Raw genomic sequence first — 21,960 nt, 5'->3', positions numbered from 1 at the left:
ACTAAGCCAGTTCAGTTCCTTCAGCCTGTCACTGTAGAACATTCCTTGAAACCCCAATGTATCTGGTTGCTCTGTTCTGGGTGAATTCCAGAACAGCAATATTTTTTTTCTCTAATGAGGTGAAAACTTACACTATATCCTACTGTAAATGAGGCCTTAAAAAATAAAAAATTAAAGTATAACTCCAGCCTTTTCAGAACAAACTGATGTTCTATCTTAGAAACTAAACCATTTCGTCACTTTTCAGTCTTCACAAGCTATTCAACGGTGAAGAAATGTGATACAATAACTGTCTTTGCCCCTCACTCAATGCATTTAAAGGTGAACAAAGAAAAATAAAACCGTGTTCCTTCACCACTTCTCTTTCTAGCTGTAGGCAAAAGTGACAGCCAAAGATCCTGCTGAATGAATCATTATTCAAGGCAATAGTTTAACAGTGAACAGTGAAAGGGATACACACTGTATTACTCTTCAGGCTAAACTTCTGACCCAGGAGCTCCAGCTGGGGTGACGATGCTTTTTCAACCCTTGAGCAAGCAGACAATTGCCTCTTTCTCAAAAACGTATCTGTGCGTTGTGAAGTGGATTTTTCTGTTATTTTAAAGTTTATGCACCATGCTTGTTTGACGCATTCAGTAAAAGATCCAAAGAAAGATGCATTGTTTCAAAGCCTTTCCACATTGCAAAAGACAAACGGGGGCTCCATTCACTCACTCAGTTTCACAGTCAAGTCTATATAGGCAAGAAACCCACAACCAGTGCCAACACAGCTCTGCACCGGAATCTGAAAGGAGAGAAATGGAAACTTTGTGATTTGCATTTTAATGTAAGCTTTCTTTTTCCTTTTGATGTCAAGTGTTTTGATAAATGTTACAGATACTCGGGAACATAAGGAAAATAAATATTATTCTCATCTGTGTTTATCTATTTCTGTATTTACATGTTTCCTTCTTATAATTCTGAGATTTTATTTAAGTCCTTCTTGTGCGGAAACACATGTACCTAAACCAACTTCTGTTCAATCCTGTGATTCATATATATAACACAAGGCATGTGACCTATTCTATAAGGTCTTGAGCTGTACAGTACAGGACTGGTTTCCAAAGAAATACTTGTTGTTCTTTTTTTCACACTAATTCCTGTTAGAATGCAGACTACCTAGTGAGACAGCTTATAATGAGAAGATAAAATAGGAGAGGAAGAAAATTAACAAATAATAAAAGGGTTCAAAGAAATGTGAGGAAGATGAAGGCACTCAGGAAAAAGGAAGAAGTATTAATGTTGACTTTTATCTGTTAAGCAGGTTTTTGCCATGTGAGCCTGGAGACTTCAGATAATGAGAACAATCTTCTGCTCGTCCTGTCATTAACACCCACTGGCTCAGCAGGACAACCACTGGGAAGAGACAGGAAGTACTTGGAGCCACCATTCAGAAGATGAAAATCCTTGTGTTTCAACGAAGTTTCTTCAGGGAGAAAAAGTGGCAAGGAAAAATTCTCATGAATAATGACACCCAGGATCTAGGTGTGTTTGAGGTTTGCTGAGTATTTAGCTGTTGCAAGGTTTGTCTTAACCTGCTTGGCCGAGTGAAGAGTTAACCAAGGAGTGGCTGTAAAGTGGATATGGGGTGGAGGAGTCATGCGTATGAGGAATTTGAAAATACTTATGGTATTATGTACTTAACTCATGATATCTATAGCTTTTAGGAAATGACGTTGGGGATGATTATAATTTGGAACAGCTGGGCCGAACAGTGTCTTGGTTGTCATCAACCCTCACAAACTTCTGTTAAGAACTCCATTTTATGAAACCACATAAAATGAAAAAAACTGTCGGATAAAATGCTTATATGGATAGAAAAGTTATTCTGAATAAGGCAAAAGTTTTAAAAGAATGTGAAAATAGGGTAACTTATAAATTGCCCAGCTGTAGTTTTTGGCTTATGCTGGCTTTGTCAGAATTGAATTGAAGTGCTGCTGATCAGCTTTTATGGATTAGTTGCTGACGAATCCAGGAACAAAAACTAATTCCATTATAGCTGGCATGATCCATTTGGCATTCTGGGTTTCAACATAATCCTCAAGCACAAATATTTAAATACCGGATTTATGTCCTTGAAGTAACCCACAGGAGTTTCTTGTTACCATTGCTAAAATAATTATATATTGAATATATTACATACCTTAGAAACATTGTGTCAGGAATTTAAAATGCGTGGAACACACTGAAAACAAATGTTAATTTTCCAAGAAAATTAAATGAACTTTTTGGATATGCCAATTCAGTGTTTGGTAAGGCTATTTAAGGCAGTGTTAGCTAGGTCTGGAGAAGTGCAGACTACCAGACTGTGAGATTATGTTCAGCAGAACAAAACAAAAATTGCCTGTTTCTTTAATTCCAACTAAATTATATGTAATAGAGGAGGGTGTAATTGAATCAAATCATTATTTTCATTTCAAAAATGTCATCTCCTTAGGAGGCACAGGCCACAGCTGACTCCTGTAAAGAACCCTGTGGAATTTGTCAAATTGGAGATCTGTAGCGAAGCCTTAATTATAAAGCAATCTGCCACCCTCTCAATTAGAGCCTTGCATCACTTTTTTTTTTCTAATCTGAGGGTGGATACCACTACCATGATACAATTTTCAGCTTTGTAATTACAACTGAATGTGATTCAGTTCATTCAAACACTTTCCCTTACAACATAAAATATGTTTAATCCATATTGAGAACACGTTAAAGGCACGATGGAGAAGAATGCATCATCTTTTTAGAAGGTCTCACTCCTGCATTTGAAATTCATACACCAAGCTGTTTTCTTCTAGAATGTTCACCCGTTACCGTTGTACCCGTTATCCGGTGATCCTACCTTTACTCCACTAGACCGAGGAGAACTATTTTTACACTTTGTTTGATGGAACACAGCACAAAAACGTTTGATAATTAATCTTAGCCATATGTTTAATGGTACAATACAGCCCTTTTCTAGTTACATCAGGGGAGAAGACGCAGCAAGTGGACACTGGTCACCCGAGCACAACACAGTTGTCAGTGTTTTGGCAAACCGGTCTTCATCAGGACACACATTTTCATTGATACTTGACTGAACAGCATCACCATAATTGCTCCCTTTCCTTGTTTTTAAAAGAATACACTGGAGATCCTTCCACTTTTTTCCTTAAAAAAAAATTGATCACATATGGATGATCAGACTAGACTTATGCAATTATAGATTTTGTGTGTTTTTTTATTTCATTGGACGCTTTTCTGCTTATGTTTATTTAATGATGTTTTTAACTGAATGTGCAGTGCTGGACTGGGTGAAGAGAGAGAGAGACAGAAAAAGAGAGAGGCGCCTGTTCATTTTCCTTCCTGTCAATTTCTGTCCCAGTCTATAATATTTGATATTTTTTGATAAAATTTGAAAAAGTTTGGTAACTTTCATTATATCAATCTTGTTGTGTACTGCAGTCTCAAGTCCTTGTGTCCATAGGTGGCTGAGATGTGTCGCAAAACATGCAAGTGAGTTCAGCATGCAGGCAGTTGGACCTCTCTTTCTTGTCTTGGGCATCCATCCAAATGAAATGCTCTTTTATACTCAGTTAAAAACAAAATAAATAAATGAAAGAACAAAAACCGGGAAAATGTGAAATGTGAAATGTGAAAAAGCCATTGGAGTCTGCACTCTTGTGTTTTTTCAGGGGAAAGATGGGGTGTGAGACAGAGGAATCGATACTTTGCTACAAAGAGAGCAACTAAAGTTCACAAAAACCATCCTAGCTCTCTAGGCCAACCCAACAGCCAGCAGCCTACCAATGCAGGGAATCAACCCATTCGATAGCCTTTTCAGCTTCTGGAGAGAATTTCTCCACACAGCTTTTCAATTTTGTTAAATAAACAACAGTTTCTAACTATGGTGTTGTGAGGCGATGTTTATTTCACACAGAGAATAATCCAAAATGGGTATTGAACACAACACTAAAGTTGCTCTGTGACAAAAAAACAAAACAAAACAAAACAAAACACACCTCATGCTTACAAAAAGAGTGTCATTTCAACATCTGTTTAAAAAGTAAAAATCCTTCAAACAACCATGTGTTTTGTCGCATTCATAATTCATAATAATGAATTATGAATGCGACAAAACACATGGTTGTTTGAAGGATTTTTACTTTTTAAACCTTACATGTGAGGACCGGGGGTAGAAAATTGCAAAAACAATAATTAATATTGTTTGATCTACAGACAAAGCCAGTATGGACACAGAGCTCTGTAAAAAGGTTATACTGTACGCTTCACCTCAAAAATGGGCAAAGGGTAGAATAGATAGATAGAATGTGAGGGAGGAGCAATATATCTGACAATTGCAAGTGTAAATTCATTTGCAGAGATACATTTAATTAAATACAGTATCTGTGAGCTTAGTACTACTTTTATCCAGGGGAGGAGATCTTCTGTTGGAAAGCAATGAGATTGCTGGGCATTTTTAAGAGAATAGTCATTACTTCTTCTGTCATACAGAACAATCTTCTACTCCTCCTGTCTTATATTTTGTGAGCCAAACTATCCAAAAGTTCCGCAAGTCAAAAAGAGAGGAGTCAGGGTTTCACAAAGTATTATCTGTATATTGTCATAGAGCTTGATGTCACAAGATCCACAATTGAGCAGGAGAGCTTTGAAATGAAGTGCTGTATGAACGGAGTTCTTTCTGAGGAAAGTGCGGATGATGAACAAAATATGAATTTTAGAATTACATACCTCAAAATCTAAATGGATTAAATTGATTTGTTTTATTTTCCTGCCTTGGCTTTGTTTTTAGCATTTTTATGATTTTATAAACAGCTTTTTTAACAATTGAAATCCCTCATCATCATCATCTCCTTAGTCTTTTGTATTGTGGCTTGAAGTTTAAAGGAAAAAAAAAAGACAGCCAAACTGGTATTTTCTTTGATTGCCAAAAACAGCAGTTTAAAATATCTCTTGGCAAGATGTAAACAATGACGTCCATGCTTAAAATGGTCGCACACTCACCACAAATGAGTAGCTGAGTGGAACTCTGCAAAGTTAATGGCATCGGGAATGGAGCCTGTCGGTCAGTCACCCTGTCATTTTCTGGAGTTTGCCTTTTTTTCTACCTTCTTGCTCAGCCTCTGGGCTCCATTCAAGTTGCAGTGTGTCAGAACAAGGTTTCTGGGCTTGTATTTTTGTGCAGTAAAATATACCAGAGTTTGGTGGAGGGGTGGGGGGGGGGGCATTTTTTCCCTTTATGACAAAAGAGCAGAGGTGATGCATATTCCACGGCTCCATATGTAGTGTAACAGGTGATCTTGGGTAGTACCATATCAAACTGTGCTCTTTATCATCCTCTGTTCAAATGGACCTTACTTGCATTAGATACAATTCAGGGATTTGGGTTAAACATTGTAATGCAGGCTGCTGTTAAACATAGCACACAACCTCTGCGATCTGGTGGGTTTCCATTTTTCATAAGACTATAGCTCTTCTTCCTATTCCTAACTAGTCCTGATGGAGTAAGGTTCCTATTGTTTCGGATGTTTGTGTAGATGCATTTGCTCTCATAAAGCAAGCTCTGGTCACACTGTGTCACCTTTTCAGGCTCTGTTGTTTTACATTAAAGAATAAAGCACTTTTATCCAAATCAACTTACCTTTGCACCAAATTGCACATCTGGGTATTTTGCTGGAATGATTTAGGTGAAGTATCTTGCTCAAGGGCACCAACAGCAGTGACTCACCTGGGATATTAACCCACAATCCTCCAGCTACAAGACCAGCACTGTAAATACTGCTCCACACTGCCCTAACTGGGTATCATTTTTTAAACTGAGTTTCTAAAAAAATTAGAAACATACCATGTAAAAAATTGGAATGAACACTGAATTCAGCTTTTTTATACTTTGTTCTTTCTGTCCAATCTCACAACTGAAAGTATAGTATTCAGCACTTGATTGGAATGTCTGTTTCCCAAATAGCACATTTCTGAATATTCATTGTACAATGATGTACGACCTCTGGCCTCTGTTGAGAAAAGTTTGATGGAGGCTTTTTGTCTGATGTTAACTGTTTAATGCAGACTTTATTAAATTGTGATAGTCTTTAGTTGTTTTTCTAATCATCTTTGGCTTTAACATTGTGTATTATTTTTCTTCGATTTTGGTGACAATTCCAGAAATAAGGGCTATTGATATATTGGAAGTGAAGTGGTTTTAGTATAGATCCATCCACTCCACTATTTACATGATCCAATTTTGAGCATTCAATTCTTATTTGTAGTCTCTGTTTTCTATCCATTAACCAGTTGTTAATCCAAAGACATCCAAAACCTGTTTGTCTACCACTGTATAAGAAATTTATAAGGTGATCTTTTTTGAGGAACTTTATCAAACATTTTCTGAAAATCTCAATATGTCATATCTTATGTTCTATTTGTTTTCCATTACTGATCTTCAAAGAATTCTAGCAATTTGTTTAAGCCTACCCTTTCTAAATCCATGTATTAGGAGTGAAGCTGTGCACCACTGGTCAGTAATTACAGTTTTGTCACCCTGTTATGGATCAGAGCTACCATACATCAGCAATTAAGCAGTCAGTAGGTATTACCCCTGTCTGTTGAGTGACTACTGGAAGAGTTTTGGTAACAGCCTGAATAAAAACTTTTGTTTCCTTAGGTACTATTGGAAGAACACCAGTAAATCCTAAAGAGTGCACCTACTAACTGTAGAATCTCTCAGCACTGCCTCTTCTATACCAGCATTATTTAATATAGACCTTTGCTTACTCCACCTGGGTCATACTGTCAGTGCCTGCGTGAGATATTAATTTCTTATATCAGCTATTTCTCTTTCACTCTCTAAAGGTTTTCCATGATTTCTTCATCCTGTCCTGTTCTTTATCTTTTGTAAAACTGTTTTTTTAATTAATTGACATTGCTAAGAATGTACAAATATGGATGTAGTTCTTTCATTACTTCTGTAATATTTATTTACCCGTGTCTGTAATTATTGAATCTCCATTTCTTTAATGTTGTTCTTTATTGAATCATTTTTTATGAAGTGCTTTCATTCTCCTTTTGTTGGCCTTTCTCCTTTTGTTTACCCAAAAGCTTCGGGCCAGTGTTTATCATGGGGATGAAGTCATTCCATGCTTCAAGAAGAGCCTCTCTTTTGCTAAATGCCAAGGAGGCCCCTGCTGACCAATGCCCACTCTGGCAGACCTCTGAATTGCGCACTGGACAAGTCAGCTTATGACATGTCCCAGGCCAGCCTTTTGCTGCTGCAGGCAAGCAAGAGTCTTTACTAGTTGAGTCACTTGGGAGGTACAGTATTTTGAATGGGAGACGTCTAAAGTATTTTCAGGTAAGAGGGCTGATACCCATGCTTTCCAGGACTGGGGGGGCGGAGATTGTGCTCTGTGGCCCAGACATCCGGCCGTTGAACCCCCTAGAGTTGCCTCAAGTGGGTGGCTGTGAAAGGAGTTCCTCAAGAGCTTTTTGGAGAATTATTTGAGTTCTGGCAGGGCAGGGCTGGTATGAGCTGGCCAATATCCTGACAGCTTTCAGTGAGACACTTCTTAGGTGGCAGCAGGATGACAAGAGATTCACTGTTCATGGACTGGGCTCTAATTTGGTGTGACTGTCAGATGCCACAGTTGCTCAAAGAAACACGTTTACATCTCTTATTTTCTCCTGTGCAAGTACAGGACTCGTTGCAGGAGAACCGAGACTTAAATCAATTGGCAATTCAAATGTGGGCAGATGTGTAATAAATAAGAGAATGTAGCTGAAAATGTCTAGGAAAAGATAGGCTTTCATGCCGTAGACAGAAATCACAGTGGGGTGATTGCAGTCATATGGGGCAACTGTGACCACATGCAGTGGAGGCAGGCAGAGAGACGAACAGTCTCTGATGTTATACAGATCTGGGAGAGCAGCTGGAAATGTAACATTTTTTACAGGTGTCTGGGAAAAGTGCAGTGCGCTGGATGTGAGGAAAAATACTGGGAATCTCGCCTCACATGCAGAAAATTCAGCAGACGTCATCACTCATTCCATTTGGAAGACCATAGAAATATAAGTGTGGCAAACTAATTCTCCAGGAAGTCACTGGGATTCAGTATGTACATGGATACCAAAAACTCTTATTTTTTCAACAGACAACAGAACAGAAATGTAGATCTGTTATGATACCTTCAAAGAGGGAAGTGGCACCTGTCTACACAACTGTAACCACAACAGTAACATTTAACATAGTGCCTTTCCTTGTCTAAAAAGTTTTAAAAGCATAAAAGCTAGATGCTGATATCAAACATATCACAACAATCATCTCTTTGTTTCCATGTTGAATGGTATGTTTTTTTTTCATATGAAACACTAATACAATCCCTTTCATCCTCAAGTAACAATTCAATGAGATTGATAGACATGTAACCACAGAAGAGCCAAATTAACACCCTGCCTACAGTATGTTCCTCAATTGCATTTCATTTTTGGTCACCTATAAAATGAATATAAAGAACCAATTACATTGTTGTGAATTTTCCACATGAATAAAATGGCTACTAATAAGCCAATTGTAAAAAGCTGTGGGCCAGCATTGGGAGAAAATGAATAAACTAGCACAAAATCACTGAAAGCAAAAATCTAACTGTTAGGACATTATTGACAACTAAGAAGCTGTTTGCCACTAAAATCTTTTATTAGTAAGTACAAACTGCCTTAGCACTTTCCCTTATTTCCAGTAAATGTTGTCTGAAAGCAGTGAGAAAAATGTGTTATACATCACTTTAGTACAAAATCTCCAAAGCAACCACAATAAGGGAGTGCGAGTGGTGCCACAAAAAAGATGGGACTGTGGGAAGAATGAAAAGTCTTGTTGGGCTCTTGCATCTGTTCCCCCCGGAGTGTAGGAGAAGTCCTGGTGATCATTTGCTCAGAATCATGCGCTGACTAAAACCAGGATTCCTGACCCGTTAGGTTATACTGACATTGTGGCAGAAAGCCCGCAGGATGGAGCAGACTCATCTGAGCCATGTCTGTCCTCCATATGGGAATGCAGGGTCTTCGTCCAGGACACTCTGTGTTTCCTTTGCCTCAAAAGGAGATAGAGGAGCCAGATGGACGTTTCCCAGTTGGGGTTGGGGATTCAAAAGGCACCAAGCTCATGCAAGGCTCAGGAACAGTTTAGGAGTCACAGTCTAGAAATGCATAAGAATATAAGAATGGTTCCAGGAGAGACAAGGTCAGTTGGTCGCTCTATAGCAGACGAATAATTAACACTAAACTGTAAAATAAACTTTTATATATGAGAACAATCTGGGATTTGCTAATAAACATATTACTTATCATTAGCAGGGATCAATTAGTAGGTCATCAAAGCCAGGCACCTACTGTTACACTCCACTCTGATCACATGACAAGTTTGTGTTTCCCAAAAGTCTGTCAAGCTAGATGGAAGAAGCACTTCAAGATGATCCTGAAAAGCGAGTCAACTGTGGTGGAAGACATAGTCAAATTCATTCCACCTTTTGAAAAAGGTCACTTGCTGAGCCTTCCCTTCCATCAAAGAGCTCAAGAATGGCAAAACTGTAGGACTGGATGACATGTTGGCCCAAGCCTTCAAGGTCAAAGGTGAAGAAGACATTCTGAATTTCCATTCCAATAGCCCATTCTCCAGTTTTGGAGTAAAGAGAAAATTTCAGGTGACCTAAGGAATGCCAGCATTCTTCAAATCTGGAAGGAGAAGAAAAAGAAAGAAAGGCGTGTGTTGGTGTGTGGAAAATGAGGCATTGGTTTGCTCTTATTCCATTCATTTCTAAACCTGATCCCTTCCTCTTGCAGAAGAGTCTCAACATGGTTTCATACCATCTCTAGGACAATTGACAATTTCTACGGCTAGTCGGACTCAAGAATGTCAAGTGTTATGAATAAAATCGCACCCATTTGTGGTGTTAATTGACCTGATAAAGACCTTTGACTGTCAATGCTGAAGACCTGTGGATACTGCCAGGCAAATTTAGGTTCCCTGAAAAATCACTGGAATCATGAGGCTCCTTCATGATATGGTGAATGTCGCCATATTCTGAACCTGTTTTGTTGTCCACAAGGAACATGTCCCATGTGGACATCATGTTGTCCACTTCTATTTTCTTATCTAGTTCTCATCAAAGACCCCCCTCCCAGTGGAACAGACATGGAGTGCCAACAGAATAGATGCAGGGCTCTTCAATTTGGTCATCAATCTCTAAACACTATGGTACTCAAAGCATTCTTCTTTGAACTTCAGGATGCTGGTGACCGTGTTGACTTCAAACACACCAAGAAATTCATTAGATAATAGTCTAAAAGTCTACAGATGTCTTGACTTTGTAGCCACCCCTCTCTTGAAAGTGAAGATAGAGAATGACATGACAGGATCCAGTGTGCAGCTGTCTCATTTGTGAAGCTGCTCAGACACACAAACCATTATGTAAGGGGACCCAAATGTGGGTGAACTACCAGCATTACTTCAGAAACATGGCCAATGACACCTCTATAAGGTTCTCTGCATTGAATGACTGTGCTAATACCAGCGTTTTTGTTGGAAAAAAAATTAGCAATGATGCAGTGATCCTGCACCACCAAATCCCTTGGACTGGACACTGTGTACCGGTGCCTACCTTTTTGACTCCTGAATTGAGTCCTCTTCGATGATATTGCTTGCTGCTAATAGAGTGAGGTGATCAAAAGAGATGACTGAGAGATACGTTGATGGTGTACAGGAAAGAAAACAGTTCTGGATGTCTCAGGTAGGGAGGAACAGACCGTTGACTGACCTCAGAAATAATACAGCCTCTGTCATGTGGATGCCCTCTTTGTGCCTTGCCTAACTGCCTTGCCTTCAAAGCTGAGAAGAGAGAACAAAGAGGAGAAAGAACCGGTCCTTGGTCAGAGGACAACCCACCTGCAACTTGCAGTATACGGGCAGATCTTCGGCTCTGTGGTTTGACTTCAGAACAGCATCAGGTCCTGTAAGTGATCGGTGGGGGAAATCCTTCTCAATCTCAAGAGATCATGGAAGAGCACAAGAAATAGATTATTTGAGACCATATCTTGTCCTGTAACATTAAATGATTCATATTTAAGACTGTGTCCACCAATTTAAATGTATGTAAAAACTAAATTTGTCATTTCCGATGCTGCAAGAAATGCAATACGTGATCTGGTTAAAAGATGGGACTTGCAGCTGGTGTTATCTGAGGAGATCACTGGTGGTGGCATGCAGTGTAGAACTCTTCCAACTATTTTTATACCCTCTTTATTTTGTATGCACTAAATCTGTTTGGGTTTAACAGGCAATAAAATGACTCCTTTGAAGACTAGAAGTGCAGCTTGTCTTCCTGCAGGTTTTTTATAACTCTACTTCTGAAGCAAGTTGGATGAACTCTGATTTGCTTCCTATGCTTTCTTTATGAGCATGTTCTACATGTCACGTTGCACAGCCAAGCCAGCTGATAGAAGACGAGAACGGCTTGGTATAAGAAACGGTACTCCAAAAATGAACATCAAACCTCACTCACACAAAAAAGATATCGGGCACCAAGACCTACACCTTTACAAAATAATTTTACATTTAGGGGACACGCTCGAAGGAGCAGAGGTATTTTGTGATGTCCAATAAATATATTTCATAACCTGTAGTTGAGATCCATTACAGACATATCGTTATCTGATAATAAAGCACACGTTCTATTACAATTATAAACTCTAAAGTACACAGATGTGTACAAAAGCTTTGAATCATGATATTTACTGAGTGGCACTTAGCTCCGTTGCTTCACCGCTCCTGGGTGCTGGGTTGTGCTCTGGACTGGGGTGTTTTCTGGGTGTTGATTGACCTACTCTCCCTGTGTTCCTGGGGGTGATCTCCCAGCACTCCGGTTCCCTTGAGCACCCTGCAGACGCACTGTCTCTGCGTGTGTTTATTCTGCTATGGATTGCCATTCCAGGTTACCTCAGCTCATACTGGGTATAATGGCTTTCAGGAACTGGGGAGAGAAATGGACAATGCAAATATAAAGACAAAATTCTCACACATTCAGTTTAAAATGATTGTTGTGTATCTTAATAAAGAGTCGTTTTTATATTATTTTGACTGTTTTATTTCGTACACAAATCACACTCTTACATCTACAACGATTAAATATATCAGCTATTGAAATCTTCATCTTTTCACCAAATAAGTGTGGAAAATAATGGCAATAACTGTGTACTACCATTTGCTGAAGTGTATCATGATCCAGTGAGTGAAAAATATATTCGAAAACTATCTGCCTAACAGCTATTCATTAACAAAATGGGAATCTATATAATAACATATGTTAGAGTGTATTAGAAATACAATTTAATATACAACATAAAATAACTAACCCAATTGATATACACTTTATTGGTCCTTATTGCTGTGAAAATATTTATAATAATATTTTTTTTAGCGTATGAAAAATCTTTGAAGTACAAAGTCAGATTCATTACCCAACAATGTGGCTACTGACCTTGAAACACCAACATCTGGCAGTTTTGATGGGTACAATAGATCACAGACAAATATGACATTCCAGTTTATGTATGGAAGTCTTTTTTCGAAATCATGACTGGTGTCTAGTACACAGCCCAGTTAAGTTTCAAAATGATTGTGCATTTATGATAGCCATATGTGTCTTAGCATGCTGAAAAAAATGAAAAGGTTCTTGGACATTTTTAATGTGATTTGCAAGAGAAAAATAGTGAAGTTGTTTGGTAAATGACATACAATTTAGTTATCCATTCTCAACGCAAGACAACTATAGGAAAAAGAAACAGTCTTTACAATGATAAATGTTGAGTTTAAATGCTGACAATGCTGGCAGACTTTAATGTGTATTTGCCATGAAAAGTGAACATTATCTAGTTACCTGTCTGCCAGAGGGCTTGATCACTGGCATGTTACAGAGGAGAAATGTGCCTTTCAAGCAGATTTTCAGAAACAACTTGGATAATAGCAATATTTTCTTTATGTAGTCCTATACTGTGCATGATAAAATAGAATCTGGAAGGCAAACTTCTTTTGTTGTAAAACTTCACTTGTAGCTGTGTACTGTATATTTAATATTGAACTGGTATGTAGTGTTTTGTAGCCGTAATGTTATTTAAAATCCTACCTGCTGAAAGGATTCAATAACTCTTTGGTAACTCTTGTTTTGTACAAATCGAATAACGAACTTCACAAACCTCAGAAGATATTCACAGGACCACAAACTGAAGATGAGAAGTACTTTCCATCGCTAGTGATGGATGGCGACTCTGCGACAATCTAAACAAGACTGATACATCAGGACATGAAAGTTCTCTGTGCTGTTATATTTTCTCAAATGAATAGTCAAACAGTCTTATTCTCATCCGAATGCAAACAGAAGAATGTAAATAAAGACCCTCAAAAGGAGGATACGCACATCTGGTGATAAGTACTCTTCAGTCACTCCTCTGAAAGTTCCTCTGGTTTATCAGCCCTCAATATACTGAAGCTCGCACTATAGTATACTGTATGTCTGTGGCCAAGAAATACTCAGTGAAGTCCAGTCAGTTGCTCAGGCATTTCAAGGTGCTTTATTCAGGAACTCTGTTTAAAAAATGTGAAACTTCTGTTGCAAAGGGTGCTTCATCCTCCTCCATGAAAGAAAAGGGTCCCCTTCGTAGTGTATTTATGTGATAGTGTAAATTATTTTTCAATAAATACTTTCCTTTATCAAACAATAACAGTTTTGTGTCATTAGTGAGCGACACTGAAGCTTTAACAGGATGGCAGACTCAAGGTTAGTGAACAGATGTTAGCTGAATGCCGAGATACAGTACATCGTGACTGAGAAAAGGATTTCATTCCTGGATGAGGTCTCATTCATGCTCCTTTGGCAGCGTGTAGAACTCTCTTTGCACTGTGCCTTCCACACCGTCTGGATGTCACCTATACAGTAGTTAATGTTGATTTGTCCAGCTTCCTGCTCTCAAGAAAGCCAATCGTGATATAACCCAGATCCCTCATGATACCGGCAAGAGTGTCTAGATATGAAAATGATTGATTTGTCAGGAAAGATGGTGTCTGGAGTTGGGGATGCTGCTGATTATAAAAGCATCTTTGACTCTTTGACAATTGTGCTTTGACAACGCCCCCCTTATCTTTTGACACAGTTGTGTTTGACTGCCTGTAGCTTTGTGAAGGCTGATAGAGTTTTATCTCTTTTGATCACCGGAGTGGAGTGGTCAGTTGTGATATTTCTACTATTTCACAGGGTGCCATGGATCAAACAGGAAAGAATGTGCAACCTACAATTTTCACTGCGATGATGCATACCAAAAGTTTTCATTTCTTGTAAAGGGGCTGGCAGATCTTTTCATATGACCTGGTGACGTATTTTGCTGAATTCACTTTACTTTAGTCAGAAAAAAAAAGAAATGTGCTTCCCTCCAGATACCTAGCAAAGAAAAGAAAATCCCTCCCCAAAATAGCATTTTCCAACATAAAATAAACAGCAATTAAACAGAAAAAAATGATAAAAACAAACAAATTCACCTGAAGTGTTGAAGTGTTCTTTTCAACATTTTTAAGACCTATGTTTAGCTAACAGTAAAATATTGCCTGCATAACAAGTAGTTCTACAATTAAAACCAGGAGAACACTTGACAAATCAAAGAAACCATTATAGTCTTATGTGAACAAAAACCATTGTTTTCAACAGCTTTTTGTTCTGTTTGTTAATGCAAACAGAAATAAAATGTTATGTAAACCTTTGTGTCTTTAAGAAAACTAATCACTGCTATCTTGTTCATTAGTACATCATGGCACTGACGAGATTTATGTGGTAGATTATTAAAAACTGGACATATTTTTACTGTTAATATTGAAGGCTTTGAAGTAAAAAATAAACTCACATTATGTTGGTGCATCCCTGGAAGTTTTACTCATCTCCTCTATTGAAAAGATTGTTACCAAAACAATACAACTGCTTAGAATTGATTTTAAAAAGAAACAATTAATTCATCAACTTAATCTAAAAGGGGGAAAGAGTCTCTCATGTTTTCACTGTAAGTTGCTCGTTAACCTGTTGCTGAACAGTAGGCTGTCTAGTAATTATGGCCAAGTTTCCATTCCCAGCAGACCCCAGAAATCTTTCTAAAATCCCCAGCCTCCCTAACTCTCCATTCAGTGAATGTACATGTGACATTTTCTACAGTGTAAAAATGCAACAAGGCAAACCAATATTTACCAATGTCTTTATTAATTTTGGGGCTAGGCATCTCAGTTGGGCTGAACAATGTGCCGATATCTCCAGAGCCAAAAAATATTTTGGTTCCCTAACAACATTTCATTTCAGTTCCCTAACAATAAACACCTTTTGTGTAACCGAGTGCTGAATTTGACAGATGTCAACGACTTACTCAGCCCACTTCATCTGAATGATGGTTTTACAAATGGTTTTACATTTTTTGAGTGACAGCGACCATCAACTTATTGTTAAAGCAAAGCTTCACCAGACCTCTCACTAACCCGGATCTGCAGTTCAATAGAAAAGAAAAGCAGATTCACATTTTTCAAGGAAAAACGGAGAAGGACTGTAGTAAATCAAAGGTGCCAAAATGCATAACCTGACCAATACCAAATACCCCAAATCAAGTTATTTTCAAATTTATATATACACACATACAGTACTTGGCTTAACATTGCTTCAATACTTTGGAAAATGTGCAGACGCTCACTCTGTCCTTGAAAGATAAATGAATTACAGGAAAATGCGCACATGCCCCCAGAATTATCTCTGGCGGTGGTTCTGTTAGCATTATCGTGTAGTTGATGTCTGTAACCTTGCAAAGTGAAGAAGGACACCACATGTCGTGTTTCCACAGTCACTGCAAGGACTTCTTCGTATTTGATCTCTGGGATCTCTGCTGTGCAGATAAGGCAAAACCTGTTTTTCCCCAAGAGACAGAAAGTCTGAGACCGAGGAACAACAGGTAAAGACAGAAACCAAAAACAAACAAAAAAATCCCTTTGTCATACAACGAGCAGGATATTACTATGATTGAAACAGCACTGCAAAGAAAAAGTGATGATTACAAGGGCTTTCAGCGGCTTGTTACATTTTTTTTGTCATTGTTTCATTTGCTTGTTTTTGATTAGCAGGTGCAATAAAATGAATTTATGTGAATATATTCTGGAATAAAACCTTTGGTCCTGCTAAAAAAGGAAAACGGCTAAAAGCTGTTATATTTCCTTACAGAACACAGTGTGATCATTCTATGCTGTGTAATGTCTGTCTTAAAGTTCAACAACCTTTATTCGTGCAAGAGACTCTTTTATTAAACTTTCACTTGTTATGTTACTGTAACAGACTTTTCCAGCACTTTCTTTGCATGGGTGCAATTCAGCTCTAAAGGCGATCCTTATTGAAAATCCTGTTGAAACTTTGTTAGGCTTGAAACTCTGGATGAGAGCTATACTATATTCAGCTATGCCAAGAATGGGAATTCTCAAAATTTCAGCTTGCAGCAGTTACCACCTGAAAAATTGAGCAGAAATGCAAAGAATTTCGAATGGTCCTTAGGCCCCTGCCACTTAACTCTGTTTGAAAGCCAAGCTTAATGTCTCTCATTTAAGATAAACTTCCACTGCAGCCAATGTCTTGTAATTAATGTGAATACCATGTTTGACAGGGCTCAAAATAATCCCACTGCAGACTTTCAAATTGCTGGAGTGTGTGTATATATATTTAAATTTCAACAAGCAGTTTTATTGTTTGGTAACTTTGTAAACTAACAAGCTGTCAAAACATTTAACTTCTAGAGACCAGTTTTGCCCAACTTAGGGCTCTTCAGCGTGTCTTGGTTGAGTTCTGGGGGCTGTATTGTTTTACATTTTGATGGGAAGCGCTGGTCATGGCGAAGCAAGAAATACCCTTACAGATTGCAGAATATGTTAGTTTGTAAGAATGTGAAATACCTCAGTCAACAGAAACAAAAGAAGACTTGGGGAAAGCTGGCAGCTAGTTTTCCAAATTCTTCTAGGAAAGTTCCCAGAAAACCTGATTACGTATAGGATAGGGGTTTTATACTATATACTATATACTATATAGATGATAAACTATGCAATATTTATGAAGACTCCCAAAGAAGGAGATATATTGTTTGCATATTTATTACTACATCTTGTGAAGTATTTTGTAAGAGCAACTGGAAAGAGAGTCAAAGCTTCCTATCTTGCAATGTGGATGACATTCGTCAAACAGAGAAACTTGTGTCTATAGCTGCACCATATAAATTACACTTGAAAAACATTTATTTTTTAGAAAACCTGATAGCTGTTCTGATTTTATAAAACACAAAACACAGCATGCTCAAAATTTGGACTTTTTTATTTTGGTTTGTTTTGCCAACCATAAACCTCAAATGTACAGTATACTCTATGTGTCTACAGAACTTTCTGCATTTCAGGTTAATCTCACACTACTCAATGGGATCTAAATTGAAAAATAAACATGCAATAAATTTAGAAGACAGAAAATCCAATTAAAAGCAATTTGAGGGCCTATTATTCTCCGAATAAACCAGGCATTAGGGACTGTGTTTCCTTTAGCAATTACCTTCTTAACCCTGCTACACTCTGGAGAGGCCTGCTCTGAATTCAGAGAGGAAAACACAAGTGCATTAAACACTCCCTATGTCAGAAGAAAGAGGCATATTAAGTTAGAAAAGATAATTAAGTATAAAGTTTGAAAGTACTTATTTTTAAGTATATACTCTGCTCTTTTTTCTCTCAGTAACAGTAAGCACATTAAGAGAAAGCAAAATGATTTTGAATCAGAAAATCAACAACATATGTGTCACTTTGTTGTCAAGCCACTGGAGATCTTCTGAACAGTACAGTGAGTTTTTTTAAACAAGAGAGGAGCCACAAGTTGTTATTTTTGCTCACAAGCTGTAAATTAATTGTTCCTTTACCCTATATAGAAACTAGTCCTGCTCATTTAGAAGTCAAATAATATAATGTAATGGACATTGTTGGAAACGTCATCCTTTGCCATTGTGTTCACAACTGTACTGTCTAGCTGCAACTATCACCTGTCAAACTATCACTCCAGAGAGAGCCAAAGCTTCAGTGAGATCAAACAGCTTTTCAGACACTGATGTTGGTCAAAAATATCACATACAATATCTTACTGATCATGATGGGATGCCTTTGAGAACCCAGGTTTCCTGGAAAGGAACTTGACCTCCTATATCCTGGTTTACAAGAACAGGGCTCCAACTGCCCAGCCTGAAAGCCTCCACCTCTCTTTTAGAGGCTGTTTGGAATAGTAGTTTATTTACTGATTTATTTGGCTCATGCTTTAATCGAAAGTTACTTACATTTGCACCCCTTTGTACAGCTGGGTATTTTACTGTGGCAATTTGGGTTAAGTAACTCGCTCAAGGGTACCAACAGCAGTGTCGCATCTGGGATTTGAGCACACAGCCTTCCAGTTACGAGTACAAAACCCAAACCACAGCTCCACACTGCAGCGGTCACTCCTGGGAGGCAGCTTGGACAGACGTACCCACAGCTGGCATTCATGAAGTACGAATTCTCGGGACCGTCCAGATCGAGGCTATAGATGCTGCAGAAGATGGTCAATTGATGGACAAACCTGGCTGGCAGAGTTGAAAAGTCAGTGGGGTTGCGGTGAGCCCGAGGGGAACCTCATTAAGTAGGATCTCTGCACACAATATTCCCAAAATCATGAAGACAGACGCTGATAAGGATGAAGTAGGGTTCGAGGCCATCTAAGGTAACATACCAGTAAGGTCAAGCTTGAGACCCGCAGAGGCTGGGCTGAAGTTCTTGACAGCGATAGCCTCACACAGGTGGAACAAAGCTGGCTGTTGATCCCTGCCACTTCCAGGAATCCAGCAGAACTCAAAATGAATGGGGTCGCAGATGAAACACGCCAAAGTCCCACTATGCAGAGAAGAGACGGCAGGTGCTGCGCAAGCGACTTGCAGTCTTGTGAGAGCAAAAGCACCCGGCTGTGCTGCAAGGCGCAGGTGCCAGTGAACCTGTGATCCATCCCTCCATTGCCTCACTGCTCCATCCTGTTCAGGGTGGGGGTACACTGTGGGGGAGCCAGAGTCTATCCCAAGCAATGGGGCGCAAGGTAAGATACACTCTGGTCTGGACGCCAGACGCCAGGGCCAATTTTCCCAGAAGTCTTGAGGCTATGAGAGGAAACCAGAATACCTGGAGGAACCCCATGCAAGTGTCAGGGGAGACCTGTCTTCAGAGGTTTGGGATCCAATGCGTGGCTCTTCAGAAGGAGAGCTTCGGCACAGTGACGGGATGCTAAGATGTGGTTGAGTGAAAAGCAGGGTCCAAAATACAGGCGTCTAGGGAGCGTCGGTACAGAATTGGGAGGCGAAGGCGTAGTCGGGGTTGAAAAGCAGGGTTCAATATCCAGGAATCAAACTCGAATAATTAGCGGGAAGGAACGTACTAGTACGGAGCTCAGGGAGGAGCCCTCAAATGTGAACCAGGAAAGAAAGACTGGTGAGGGTTTAATTAGTGCAGAGAAGACTGGTGCGTGAACGTTTGGGGAGAGAAGAGCTTGTGGGAATATGGGAGCGCTTGCATGCGCGAGTGCAATTCGTGACAGCAAGCACACGGGGGATATCAGAAATGGAAACCAGGTCAATACAGTCGAAATTATTAGGTTAATCTCTAAAGAGCTGTGAAGGGCTGTTGCATTAACATTCAATGATATCAGTTGGATATTGGTAGCCTGGTTACTAATTATATTTTGCTGTGGCAGCAATTGTTTTTTTGTATCGGTTTGTACATAATTATTGGTGTTACTCTAATGTTTGTCATTTTTTTAAAACTCTAAAACATTGTACATTTTAGTATTCTGAAAGGTGCAAATTGTTTCCTACATACTATAGTGGCAATTACATTTAATTATTATATACTGCATACTCCACCACCTTCAAATACAAAACAATAATAAGAGTTTTATTAAGAACATTTTCCCACAGCCCAGTACAATCTGTCTATTCAATATCCAATAAAATTATGTACAGTGAATTACTACATTAAAATTGTGTATTTAAAGAGCTATTCATATCTTACAATGGAAAATGTAACCCGAGTATCCTGACTGTTTCAAAGAATATAAGTATTGAGAAAGATTTTGCTTAGCCACTGCACGTTGGTTGGCATTTCACAAGCTATAATTTCCCCTTCTTGTCCTTTTTTTCTCATTTTCCTCTGCCGTCAAAACCTTTGAAAACATGCCAGTGATTCTTATTAAAAGAAATATATATTTTTTTTCATTTCCAAAGGGGCTTTCATGAACAAAGTGCCCCCAACAAGCAAGTATAACATCTGTTTACAATACAGTACGATCCTGCACACTAAGCTAAATTAAAGCAAACCATCCTCAGTCATGTGATATGCTTCCAATTGCACACAAGGAGATACAGTATATGACTACAGATACACTGTAATTTTCTCATGCAAATGATCCTGGCTTTTGTAAATCAACTGATTTTCACAATCAAAACGGTTTTCTTCAAAAAATTGGAATTTGTATTATGTAGCTGGCACATCCCAGATTCTTTCCCAGGCCTCGTCCAACCAACAGATACCTCCTACCATTCATAAAAATGCTCATGCCATTCAGAAAATTGCCTTCCCTCCAGATGGCATTCCATAACTTGGAATTGTGCAGCTTCAGTTGCGTAACTGTGGCATAAAATGCTAGTTCCATTCTTCAGTTGTAAACTTCACCGGATAGATGTTGTTAATTCAGGGTCATTTCACTTGCTTTACTTATTGCCAGTTTCATGCAAATCCAAGTAAGAAGCTGAGGCTTTGGATTGACACAGGGATTGCAGTGAACATCGCCGATTCTTGTTAAGAAGCTGTGTCGGTCTCATCTGTTGTATTATTTATTAGCTTGTACAGGTACCTCAACAGTCCCACTTAACTAATTAAATCAGTAAGGAACTTCAGCTAACCAAGAACAGATAAAAAATTAAGAAGGATAAGGCCTTTTGGATATTCAACTGGGACAAACAGGGATGTGAATCAACTACTTTACTTTAAAAGACGTGGTCTGTTTTCAATTAAGTCTTCAAAGTTTAAAAATAAAAGTTGAAAATGATTCTGGATGCATTCATTCACAGAGGCCTTTTACAAAATATAATTGATCTTTTTTTGAGAAAATGCCTTTCTTCATGAGGAGAGTGATTAAATGACGAGTCTACTAAACAGGGTCAAATGTGTTGTTTTTTGGACATGGAAAACTGTTCCTAAACCTGTTTTCATTTACGATGCCAAAGGCTTCTCTGTACAAACTGGCCACAGGCCAATAGAAAAAAACCCTACAAATGTGAACATGCCAACCCTGTGCTTTAAAGAAACTGCAGAAGTCATGTAACAACTGTCCTAAGAGCACTAAAGCCCTGCCGTTAGTAAAACAAACTCATTACAATAGTGCTGATGTCAGTTTCTGAGCCTGCTTCCGTAGAGGGGTCTCTGAAGAAAAGTGCCTGCTAAATATAACTTTCTCAAGTATCCCAGGCCATCAGCTGATGAGACTATTAGCAGGAAAGGTCCATTAACTAATTGATCCGCAAAAGGCACTGTAGACAACTCCAGCTGGAGATCAAAGGCCAGCCTCTCCTGAACAGACAAGCGGCAGCCTCAGACCAGATGTTTCCTCTCGTGTCCTGTCATGCCCGATAATTGCATGGCACTGTCGGATCCGACCGTGCCCCCTGACATGAAAGTGCAATGCCTGGTGGGATGCATGACTTAAATTAGTCAGGCTTCCGTGCCACGGTCTGGGTATGGGCTGAAGGGGAGGCTTCGTTTTTATTATTGTTGCGGTCGTTCCTTCAACC

The 21,960-nt window shown here is 38.9% G+C and overlaps 1 long non-coding RNA gene across 1 annotated transcript; it reads left to right on the top strand.

The window, feature by feature from the left end:
- The first annotated feature begins 1,415 nt into the window (after positions 1–1,415).
- Positions 1,416–3,914, top strand: LOC138239386 (uncharacterized). The gene is made up of 2 exons (XR_011189835.1): positions 1,416–1,524; positions 3,702–3,914. It is a non-coding gene; the product is annotated as an uncharacterized lncRNA (long non-coding RNA).
- The last annotated feature ends 18,046 nt before the right edge of the window (positions 3,915–21,960 follow it).

The sequence above is a fragment of the Lepisosteus oculatus genome, chromosome 6 (assembly GCF_040954835.1).
Source record: "Lepisosteus oculatus isolate fLepOcu1 chromosome 6, fLepOcu1.hap2, whole genome shotgun sequence".
In the NCBI taxonomy this organism is placed as follows: Eukaryota; Metazoa; Chordata; class Actinopteri; order Semionotiformes; family Lepisosteidae; genus Lepisosteus; species Lepisosteus oculatus.
The sequence above is the reverse complement of the archived record's forward strand: the minus strand, read 5'-3'. Positions and strand labels throughout refer to the sequence as shown.